A 13,294-nucleotide genomic window follows, 5' to 3' on the forward strand; every position below is an offset into this window, starting at 1 on the left:
ACTACTGAGTGAGCTCAGTTTGAAGTATAAGTGTAAACATGCAGATGGGATACAAGGACCAGCACAGAGACTCTACCAAGGTCAGAGTAAAATGAAGGTAGCCAGTTTGTCCAGGTGGAGTGGGCAACTTTCCAGTGAGGGCTGTCCAGCTGGCAGACAGGTGCAAAGGGCTGAACAGAGGCAGGGAAGAGGTGGAGACCAGCACTACAACTTCGACAACTTCTTTTTGTTTTTTCTTTCCCTTTATTCTCTCTGTGTGCTTGCCGCTCTGTAATTAAACCAGCTGCCTGGAACCAGAGGGTCTTTTTTCTCTTTCTCTCTTTCTGCCTCCTCTGTCACCTCTGTTTTATCTCCCTCTCTTCTCCCGAAATTCTTTTAACGTTCCCTCTCCTCCCTCACCGCTGTTCCTACCCGCCCCAAAAAAAGCACTGCACCTGCCAAGTGACCTCACCTATGGGCCTAGACTGCAGCTTGACTGGACTGGATATCCTCAGTCTGTGTAATCAGTGAACTCTCTGTATATCAGCATCAATGCTGGCTCTCAGAAACTCATATACTGAAAGTCAGATGGGATTTTTACGTTATGTTACCTTCTTTTTGTTCTTCTTAGACTTCTTCTCCACCTCTTATTTTTACAGTGTTTTGGCACTTTTCACTGTGTCTGTTGATAACAGTAACTGACGGCAGTAAAATTCAAATGGGACCACATTTGGAACCAGCTGCTGCAGTATTTTTCACTAAATACTGAAGACAAAAGTTTATGAAAGACAATAAACATCACACTTCACAACATTCACCTGATGTAAGCAACAGGTGGTTAACACATGGGAGCATGGCGGATAGGGGTCAGAAACTTGCATCACATTTTTATGTACCCTGGTTTTGATCAGGGCCGTCCTGTTAGCATAAGGCCTGGTCACACCAGCATTTAATAACCTGACTTTGGAGGAAGCTATCGGCGCTCAGGGCTGTGCGTCACCCTCCAGTTTTATTGACCCTCCTCTCACAAACTGCTCCACAAGAGACGTGGTTTGCAGGCATGGTACAAATATGTCCTCGTTAGCTCAGAGAGCTTTTTTTTCCTCTTCATTAACCCTATATTGAATGAAATGATGAACAATCCTGAGAACAAAATGCCAGGGGGGAGTAAACGGCCCAGTACAGAGACAATAGAAAGAAGCTTGGGAGGCTATTGTGACTGACGACGCTTGCATGCCCCGGCTGGTTAGCGCGTTAGCCATTACCTCGCTAACTACAGTTTGCTATCACACCTAGTTGGTAATGTAGTCACTACGTCACTACACTTCAAATATTCAGCCAAGATGTGTGGATTAATTCCGGCAAAGGACTTCATAGGGATTGAATTAAAAACAGATTGCTAGAAAGTTGTTTCTTCTGTGTCTTTCCATGCACAGACAGCAAGAAATGCCTGCCTGTGGTTCCCACAGTCTCTTTTGACAGTTTCAGACAAACGCTGGCTGAGACTGTGCTGTAAGGTGTCAGGGAGGGCCTGACTTTTATTCAGTCACAGTAGAGAGGGAGGATAATGCAGATCACAGGCTTCCCACAGAATCGGGACATATGGAGAGGACAATCTGAAACTCGTCATTAGGGCTTTGGAAGGTCGATGGGACCGAGGGTTGCTGGAGTTTACATCACTCTCATGTTTCCTTTTGAAGGACAGCAGTTAAGCAGACCTGGTTACAGACAGCATGCTCAAGTTTCCAAACAAAATGTTTCAATGAGCAGGACAGCCAGGAAAAATATTTTAACTTTGGTTAAAATTACATTTTGTGGCATTAGCAAATATACCATTATGCCATTTTCATTTAACACTTACCAGTCCTACAGATTTCAGGGCCCAGTGGATGCAACTTCTGTTTCCACATAAAATCTACATATGAACCAAAGTGTTGAATTGAATTTATAATTGCCCTCAGTGCATGCTCAACCACATGCACCCTCCAAATTCCAATTATACCAGATGGTGAATTTTGCCTGTTTCACAATGATACAAATATTCAGATACCAGAAACATTTACTTCAAACATATGATAGGCTACTCTGTCCTGAGATTAAGAGTTGATCCTCACCAGTATGCTACCTGTCATCCACAGACCTTCTGTTAAGCTGATGAAGCTGGTGGTGACGATGTGAGGATGCATTAGTGCGGGGGGTCATGTAGGTCAATGAAAGATCTTCAACGACATTTCAAAAATTCTCAGTTCACTCTACATAAGTAAAAAAAGAAGAAGGTGACAGTATGAATTATTAGAGTCTGAATTCCTAATGTGTAACAGGATGTTCAAAATGTGACGTGCTGTAAATGGTGAACAGAAGGCCATCGTTTCTATGACAGGCATGAAGGACACTTAGACCTGCTGTGTGTGACAGCACTCCTCCTTCACACTGTCTGTGGACCTAAAGCTGTGACAGCAGACATAACTCTGTCTCCTCGGACCACTTCAGTGTTTAGGACTGAAGTGATGGGGGAGGGGAGCTTAGTCATTGAACAGCCACCCTCAGTTCAGACAACAGTGGACTATTCCAGGTTAGTGCACACCTGCAACAGTGGAGGTCTGCGATGGTCTGTTGTCTCCACAACAGCGATACAGAAGAGTAAGAACAGACTTTCAGTAAAGACCAATCCCATTTCCAGAAACATATCTTGGGAGGTTAACAGCTTAACAGCTGATTTGATGGTGCGGCATCTTTATCTAACGGAAGATGAAAGGCTTATCACCCACCCACACACACACAAACACACTGAGTCAGAGGGTGGGACAGACACATGGAGATTCATTCTACATGTTAGGCTTTCAGACATATTTAGGGCCAGCACTATGGGGCAAGGACAGTGACTTTAAATAATGATAAATAAAATAAATAAAATTTAGCAGTGAAAACAATACCGGAGCTGAAAAAGGAAACCGTGGTATTAAAACACTTGTATTTGGAAAAGGTGTATTGGCACTGAAAAAAGTGTCACCAAAAAATAAAACACAGACATTAAAAAGTATATCATTTTAAACTATATATATATATACACACACACACACATAAACATAAACATATATATATACACACATACAAATACATACATACATACATACATACATACAAACATACATACATGTATGTATATGTATATGTTATATACATACATACATACATACATACATACATACATACATACATACATACATACACATATACACACACACACACACACACATATACACATATATAGTCACTGTTCTAGCCCGTTACAATACTTAGAAGCTTCTGACTTGACTGGTTGAATAATCAAAAAGCTGTTTTACAAAGCTATCTAGCATAAAGGTTTGGTTATCAGAGCACAAATGGCAATAACAAAAAAAACAGGATAAAACAGCATTGGCACTGATATCAACCTTAAAAGCCACTGGTGCCAACATCTCTAACTTTTTTTGGGCCTGAATTACCTTTGAACCAGATAGGAGGTCATACATTATTTTATGGCCTGTCATCACTTTCATCAGTGAAACATTTACTATTTTTAAAATGGACAAAGAGGCTATCAAATGTAACATAGATACAGTATTACCAAGCCTTATCATAAAAGCAGATGGACAAATAGCACAAGATTGATCTCTATTGAGATGTAAAACAGGAAAGGATTTCAAAAATACATCCCACAATAAGCTGTCCTGGTTTAGTGAATGGACCAGATGTCCACATGGTGCACACAGAGCAGCAGGTGCTTCACTGACACTGGAAGTGTGTCATCTTACTGTATCTGAAATAAATGACGCAGCTGCATTTTTCCAGTTACTTTTACAATGGGCACACACAGTCATCAACACTTTATATCCCACATATAATGATACAGGAGCACACTGCAAACATGTTGGACGGAAGAAACCATATATTGATAATGTTGCTATGCTTACAGCCTTCCCAGTACCAGTGATAGCTAAGAATAAGAATAAGAATAAGAATAAGAATAAGAATAGTACTGTCAGTAGTTAAGAACAAGGCATTTGTATTGTTGGGTTTAATATGTGCTGGCTTGGTTTAGCAGAAGGAAGAAGCTTTGGTCTTCACCGACATCTGCTACATTTCAGCCCTTTGAGAGTATTGTCGATAGGTTAATTGGAGTTTCATTAATACTAACCTCTGTTATCCTTTATCTTGTTTCTTGTGTCTCTGATGTGGTTACAAGCAAACATTGGCTTCAGTTCTATATGTTAACACATGTGTCAATGTTTACATGTTATCATGTTTGTATTATATATTTTAAATAATAAACTAGGTTTCAACATGTTTGACGCATATTTTGTTTATGTATTACACACATCTTCACCGTATTCCAGTGTATTGCAGGTCTTCAGCAGGGCTCCAGGGGAGCTGGAACAGGAGGCTATTGAGACACAACCACAAAAGACTGCTGCAACTCAGCAGAAACAGGAGATTGCTGCAACACTGGCAGTGATGACTACTGAAGCTCAGGAGCCAGAAAAAACTGCAGCTCCGGCTCAGTGGATCGCTGCAGCACAGGAACACAAGACTGCTGCAGCACAGGAACTGGTGAGTGATGCTGCTCAGGGGTGGGTGTTGGGTGCTGCTGACTGGGAACCAGGAGCAGTTGTTGGCTGGACTACCTACAGGGAACCAAGAGCTGATGTGGCATTGAAGAGACATCAGACCCAGAAACAGGGTGACATCAGTCTCAGACTTGGGAATGGACAAGGTGTCAGCAGATCCAAGAGCAGTCTTGCCCCTGATCAACCCAGGAACTGCAGAGATATTGGCTGGGGAGCTGGGAAGTGGAACCTCCACAGCAGGATGGAGGAAGATCTGAGCAGCTGAGAGGCACAGTGTCAGCGGGGGCCATGTTTCTGGAGGGCTTAGCAGAAGAACATCTTAAAAGTTAGTTTTGTCTCCCAGAAAGGAGACTCCTGGGAATCATCAGAGGTGGACTCTGAGTTAGCCATCTCAAGAACAAGACATGGCTGGAGCATAGGAGGCTGTTGGGTCATTGACGTAAGATCTGGAGCTAGCAAGAGGCTAGCAGGCCGGTGGCTAGCAGGCTGAGTTGCAGACTGGAAAATATCAGGTTGGATGCTAGCAGTCTGAGGAGCAGAAAGTGCGAGGTTCAGACAACACTAGCTTTAATTTTTTATTATCATTCATTTATTTGTGGTGTGTTTTGTGATCACACATATCATTTGATGGTGTAATGAACAATTTAAGTACCCAGAAGACTACCTGGAATGGAATCAGAAGCATCTTAATGTTAAAACATTAAGATGCTTAATGTTCAGTAAAATTCTACATTAATCAGCATTTGGTGTATGTGGCTAAAATGTTTGTTTGCTGTCTAATAAGTTCACTGACGACACGGTCAAGAAGGAAAGATTGGTGAAAAAAAAACTGGCGAAGAGTTAAAAAAAAGCAGTGAATGAAAAGGAACTCCATATATGGGCTTCCTGAGTGTCCTAGGAAAACCAACAGGTTGACTGTGCTTTCCATTTAAACTTTGGTCTGTCTATCACACACACACACACACACACACACACACACACACACACACACACACACACACACACCCTAGCACTTGTGATCAATGCAAAGCAGTGCGGTTTTATGAATGGAGCACATTTACAGAAGGCTGATAGCATGTGATAACACAAGTTCAGAGGTTACATGCCGACAGATTTCCTTTGTGAATCAGACTGTACTTTCAATATGAATTCACTCCCAGTGTGCCACTCACACACATGCATCCTCCTCGCCCTTACTTTCATTTCTGCAAATCATGGCTTATTTATTTCCAGACACATTTGACTGTGAAATTCATTGAGAAATTATTTACAGTGTAAACCAGGTCACATCACTGTCCATTACAGACAATTAAATTAAGAAAAACAAGATGAAACATACGCTAGAAACAGGGAACATGCATTTGAAGAAGTGGAGTTGATAGTAGGGTTGAGCCGTAAAATAAATCCTCTAATACTCGTATTAGAGGAGTATCTGGTACGGATAAAGCATTTTTGACGAGTACGAGCATGATACGAATAAAACTCGTCAATCCGTGCTCGTGCTGAAGGAAAATCTTCATTGGGTAACTGACTGTCTTCACGCTCTGCTCTGTTCTCACGACTTGTTTCGTAACGTACGCGGTGCATTTGACAAGACAGAGCTGAAAACGGCTCGTGTTTTTCTTTTACCGTCTGCTTGCTCTTAGTTTGGCTGGTGATATAAAGTCAGTTGGAAAACTTTGCTCGTACTGAACGCGATGCTTTTGAGAAGAATACAGTGAACAAGGCTGACATATTATTTCCCTGTTTGCCATCACTGGATGTTTGCATGAATCACCAAGTTCACACAGATCATTAAAAAATAAACAGTCTTACAGACCACTTACACACTTACACACATATAGCTGAACACACAAAGTAGCCAAATTAATATTTTTATTGTATATCAATTTCAGACTTAAAATATGTACCATTTAAGCCCCACCCATTTCCAATTTACTACCGCGCCCACTTCAGGTTTAGGCCCCACCCACTCCGAGTACAGATACGGATACAGATAATTTAGATGGCTGAACAGATACAGATACAGATAGTGGTGCACTCGCTCATCCCTAGTTGATAGTATACTCAAAGACATTGACACTGACAGCAGATGTTGTCTTTGAATGGCAGGAGTGCTTTGAAATTAGAAATTGCACAGTTAGCTTTGTCTCACAGAACTACGATTGCCACAAACAACAAATGCAAACTGCACTGGAGACAAATGAAAGCTGTGTATTTGCTTGCCAACACTGAAGGATAATTCCATTTTATAACTGGGAACACATAAAAAGAACACACTGTCAAAAAATAAGATTCTCAAGTAGCTGAGTCTAAAGGGAATATTTATAACACACACATCAGTGATTTTTGTGTTTGTGAGAGCGCACACAACCTTTATGAACGTTTCTAGTTATTCACATTTATTCACCTCTGGGGAGCATGAATGTCAACAGCAAAGTTTATGGAAATGAGGCCATTGCTTTTCTAAATACAGTATCTTGTGATGCATCAAAGTGTAGGTGGAGATGATATTTTGGGCGAATGGGGGTATTAGAGGAAAGGCAAAAGGGTCACTAAAACATGAGGACTACTAGTATCTACAGATAATTATGACTGATCAGCATCAGCATTTCTTCCCCCCTTGCCTGAGCTCTCAACCCCACACACCCCATCTCTGCCCATCTTCTTCCTCTCAGCCCCCTTCATCCTTCCCTCCATCCTTCACCCTCTCTCTGTCCTCTTCTCTCTTCCCACAGTCTTGTGTATGTGACCTTTAGTCTGTCTATTGTTCTGTAAGTGGGCCAAGAGGAACCACTCATCTGCTTATTGAAGCAATGGTTATGAAATGGGGCCGTGCTTAAGCACCAGTTATGGAGTGTGTGTGTGTGTGTGTGTGTGTGTGTGTGTGTGTGTGTGTGTGTATTACACCCGCTGTGGGGACAAAAATCTTTACATAAATTGTCACACTATAGAGAAAAAATGTAAATCCTTGTAAGGGTTAGGGTTAGGCAAGTAATGGTTATGGACACGGTTAGGGTAAGAAATGAATGTAAGTCTATCCGATGACCCCAATAGTTCTCTGTGTGTGTGTGTGTGTGTGTGTGTGTGAGGATATGAACCATATGTTGTTCAGTGTTAATCCTATAAGGCTATTCTGTTGTTTATTTAAGGATTAAGATTTAAGAAGCATGTGCATATGGACTGTTGCATAATCATGTAAATAATTACATAACTCCACTTTAATCTCATGTCTGATAAAATGGTCGTTTTAACACACTGAAGCACACTGTGCAAGTGTCATCATGTGTCATTTTAGAACATCTATCATACTGAAGAAGTGTCACTAGTCACTCTCAGCTCCCTTATTCATTTGGAAAATATGAACCCACTGAGGGGAGTTTCATTTTGATGTCAAGTGTGCCTTTTGGAAGGTGTAGCTGACTTCTTTCACTTTCATTTTGTCCGCAGGCTTGTGCCTTTGGTCTTTTATGACTATACTAAACACCCAACATGGTCTAAAAGAAAATTTAATTTTTCCACAATTTCCCAATTCATTGTACTCAAGTAACAAAAAACATGAAATGACACTGACGAAATGTGAGCAAAACTTCTTAAAATACCACGATGCACTGAATGCCTGCATGAATGACGACATACAGACTGAACCCGCTGCTCTCCATTGGAAGAGAACTGAATGAATCGTTGGTTTATAATGAAATAATTTCAATGTTGAACACAAAGTCTCCTGCTGTAAGTCCTCTAAAGTAAGCTAATTTACCATTTCGGAGTGTAGTAGCCTATTGACTATTTCAATATTATTGTTTACTGGCTACGGTTTTTGTTGGGTATACAAATGGATTTTATGCCGATGTTGCTGCGTCTGCCATTTGTGTGAGTCTGTGTGGACGTGTATTACTCATGTTGTGGGGACATAAATCTGTTTACACGCAGTCCCACTGTGGGGACTCCCCTTCTTTATGGGGGACGAAACACAACACGACAGATAGGCACACATCTTGGGCGCTCATGTGCTTGTGGTACATGAACAAAGAGAGAGCGTTAGGGACTTAGACCAACCCAACAGGAAGGTATAGAGCCTGAAGAATGACTTAAGTTTGGATTGAAAGGACTCAACAGACAGACTGTCTGATATCATTAAAGAGGAATAGGGCACAATAGGACAAGGCCCTGCAGCCTGACAGACAGACAGACAGACAGACAGACAGACAGACAGACAGACTTGGATTCTGAGAGCAGAGAGCACGGTAGGCCTGGACTGGCAATCAGAAGCGCAGGGAAATCTCCCAGTGGTCTGGCCAGCAATTGGCTTGGAAAAAATAAAAAGGGTAAATCAACTTAGGGTGGATACTGTCATACATAACTGCAAACTGTTGATTGTTATCATGGAACAACCTGCTCTCATTCCCAACTGGTCACATATGGACGCTTAGTCAGAAAAGAGAAAATGCTAAAGCTTTCATCACTCATTCGCTCTCTCTGTCCTTAGGTCCTGTACTCACAGGAGCCTCACCATTATCTCATTTTTTTGTTTGTTGGCCATGTGATTGACTGTGCAACAGTCTTTGCCGACTATGTCAGGTAATCAAATGAAATGCACCGTTACCTTGAATAAAACCGCAGAGTTGTCTGGGTTTGAACATTGTTGGACACATTTTGGATAGTAAGTACACAACTCAACAAAACATATCACGTAGGTCTAGTCGTTTTTAAACAATTTAATACGAATTGCTACATGTCATACCTTTACTCACACAAAAGCCTGACAGACAAATGATGCAAGAATAAACGGACAAATGTTAACACTACACATGTCAACACATGCTGTAGGTGTCAGTCTTCAAGTATGTTTCCTAATAATTCAAGAGCAAAAGTCATGAGCAGGTTTCAACATGAGCAGTATTTGAAAATGCTTGCATCATAATATAATAGAATTCATCCAGAAAACAGTCTTTTAATGTTTTTTTGAGTCCATGCTGGTCCATCAAAGAGAGTACGTTCTTTACTGTCCCCTCTGGCAGTTGGGGGGAAAGCACCCACTAGAACAATGGGTAGTGAGAACTGCAGTTGCAGTGGCCTAGAAGAGACCATCCAGACTCAAATATAACAGAATGACAGAATTACAGAGCTCTGCTGGATGGACATCAGTCACAAGTAAGTCACAAATCTGGACTTTTGGCAACACAAGCACACAGGAGCCAGTCTTTCAACAAGCAGAGCAAAACTGACTTTCTTAGTTTGATGTAATCTGATATCAGATTGATATCAGTCTCGGGGCATCCAGAGCAAAGACAGTATATCCAAGATGGGGTTAGCTGAGTTTAGCCTAAAGAGGAAACTCAGCTCTGTCAGCGGTGGAAAAATACAACTTACAGTAACTCCAAAGCAGCCTTTTTACATGTTCTATCTAGTTATCCAGTATAAGTCACCAAAACACTAATGAGTCACTTGGGTTTTGTTCTGAGTGCATTCCTGATTTTAAAGGAGTTAAATGAAAATCCTGGTGGTCCCTCTGCCTTAAACAGCTGCTAACAAGAAAAGAAGGTCATGTGGGTGCTAGTGGGTTCAGTTTTTATGTCCCATGACACTTTAAAGCACTGTTTCAGAATATTTATACAAGAACCAAAGTTCCTGTATAAACCTGGTGCAGTCAAACTCGACCACATGCTGTAACTGGGAAAAGAGAAGGAGAGAGAGGGACAATGAGGAAAAGGGGGGTTGTTGGGAGGTTAAGGCAGAGGAGAAAGAGGTGAGAGAGAAAATGGAAGTAATGGGTCATGGGGGGAGGGCAGAGAGGGGATAAAGCAGAAAGAGGAAGGAAAAGAGCAAAGAGAGTGCAGTGGAGGGCTGATAGAAGGGGGTTTCCAGCCATCTATCTCTCTCAGCTCCTAGATTCATGGCTGCCAAGGATTGGACAGAGAGAGACAAAGGGTCAGAGGGCACCCCCCCCTCCTGTCCTACCTACCATTTGCTGCTGGGCTGAACTGCAGCAAGTGAAGGGAAAGGCTGCTTCACACACTTTATCAAAAACATCAAACCGTGGGGGACAAATACAACAGACACTGACGAAAGGACAACTCCAGGTTTGACATTCGCTAATATCATTCAGCAACACGTGATCTACATATTAGACTGCCTGAAGCAGCACATCAGCACACTACATCTGCCTTTTATTGAGTATCAGCGGCACTCCTGTCAGTTACAAAATTTACAAAAAGGTGTTCTTCAAGAACTCAAATATCTATCAGAAAATAAAAAATAATAAAAATACAATACAAAACAAGGCCCAATCTGGAAGTTCAACAGGTGTTACCTTCTCTGTTACCAAGTGAAGACGGACCAAAGGCGATACTGGCAGCCCCTCCCACCAGTTTTAGCAAGAAAACTCCATAAAGTATTACAGCTTCTTAAACCCAAATCTATTTTCAACAAGGATTGTCATTGTCAACAGTTTGCTTCATTCAAAACACATTCTTTGCAGCAAAAATGTATAGTACAAGCAAGAAACATATTTATGTAGTTCACATGGCCATCAAAGCACGAGAGAACATGCTATATAACAGAGGAAAGTGTTACTCCCCTGTTCAGCCAATGAAGCTCATTGATGGGAGACGGTGGGGTGGATATGCAACACGCTTCAACAAATGGTAAGGGAATATAATGTTTGTGTGACTGTGTACATACATGAAAACAGAACTACCAAGTTCACCCAAAGTCTTCTGGATGAAAACCTGCAGCCCTCTGCTAGACAGCTGAAGATGGACAAGCAGATCAACCCAACACAAACACACCAAAAACAAAGCAGTGGCTGAAAGGACAGGAAGGTGAGTGTCCTTGAGTGACCGAGTCAAAGCCAAAGTCTAAATCCGACACAAATCTGTGCATGTGACTTCAGCAGAACAAAACTTGACTGAACTCAAACAATTCTGCAAGGAAGATTAAACAAATACTCTTCACGGGCAACTGGACTTCACTGTAGATGCTTCGAAAGGTTTCACGTTTCATTCAAGGGGCTTCTTCAGTTCTAACTGGGTGGTTGGAAGTCCCAGGTATCTAACCTGTGGGGAGCTCGTCAAGTCCCAGTCTATGGCCTTTTTCTTTTTTCTGTTGGTGACGTGAAAATAATACTGAATAAAATATTTTTGATTTCAGGCTGTAAGACAAGTTTACTTTCTGACATGACAACTGCCACATCCACATTACTGCTATCACATAATATTGACTGTTGCAAGATTGGTCAAACTTTGAATACTCATGTCGGTCTCAAATGCTATTTAGCATAACATCACACTGGTGTATTCATTCTTTTGCAGCAGGAATGTCATTTGACACACACACACACACACACACACACACACACACACACACACACACACACACAGAGGATAGCTGTCATTTCCCATGTTGTTAGATTGAAACCAGTTGCATTCTAATCATATTTTTCATGTACATATAGACATGACAGCTTGTTGACTGTAGAAAAATGAAACAGGCCGGCATGTGTTGCAAAGGGTCCATGTGAAGTTGCTCATACAATCAAAAGCTAATTGTTCTGGTGAAAGTGAAACAAATCCTGCTGGACTTTGACAGATGAATTGCTGGGTGCCATATGATCATAACACTTTCCAGGTCACATTCAGTGAGTCCAATATATCAATAAGTAATAAACTGGGTTATAAACATGTTTGCATCAGCCTCCACCACCACACACCATGAATGCCCCAAATGAAAATGTTTTACAATCTTACATTTGTACTTTGTCACAAGTGCTGTTTCAGAGGCTTTTTTTTTTATTTATTACATACAAGCTGTGCATTGCAGTATTAAAAAATAAAGGTCTTCAATACATTGTATGGGCAATATGCCATGTTCCAAGATTTCTGCTATTAACTCAGCACAATGACATTATATGAATGAAATTTGCATGAAACTAACTCCCAGTTCTCTATGATATTGAGTTACTGGGGGTTGTTTAATAAGAACAACAATGCAACAAAAAACATCACTGTTAGCTCTGTTGTCATTCACCAGCATGGTGGCAACATAAAAAAAAACCTCTCCAGTTGGAGCTGAGGATGAGTTACAGAGACTGTCCACCCAAGAAAACAGACAACATCAGTCATTCTAGCAAATGTCCCAAAAAGACATACGCTGCATTAATTGCATTAATTTTTGTCTGTTGCGAGCAAAGGATGAATTTTCGTGATGTTCTTACAGAGAGGTAAAATGTCCAGAGGGAGGTGGTTGGTGTGGATGGATGGTTCAACAAATGGGGAACCATAATCTTTTTCTAACCCTAACCGAGTCATTAAATCAGAAAATGCTTCTATGATTGATTCTATGGGCATGGATAAACATATTGTGCTTCAATTTAGAGGACTTACTCGTTAAGCACAAACATGATCAAGAGACTTGAGACCACCTGCCACTTTGTTTATGTGAACACACTATTATATGTGTCAGGTTGTAATGGCTGCACTGTGCACTTGCAGGATTATGATCAAGTGGTCAGTTCGGCTGGTAGTCCACTGATGGTAACAGCATGAATCAAAAAGTCTAATACAATCCAGTAAACAGCTCTGCCACATGTTGCACCTTTAAGGAGCTTCTGATGGCCAGTTTTTGTTCAAACTTGCTGAGAACGGGTGTAAATTCACTATACTTTCATTTTATTGTTATTTTTATTATTTGTCTATTGTTGGGGGTGG

Source organism: Chaetodon auriga, chromosome 6 (genome assembly GCF_051107435.1).
Source record: "Chaetodon auriga isolate fChaAug3 chromosome 6, fChaAug3.hap1, whole genome shotgun sequence".
NCBI lineage: Eukaryota > Metazoa > Chordata > Actinopteri > Chaetodontiformes > Chaetodontidae > Chaetodon > Chaetodon auriga.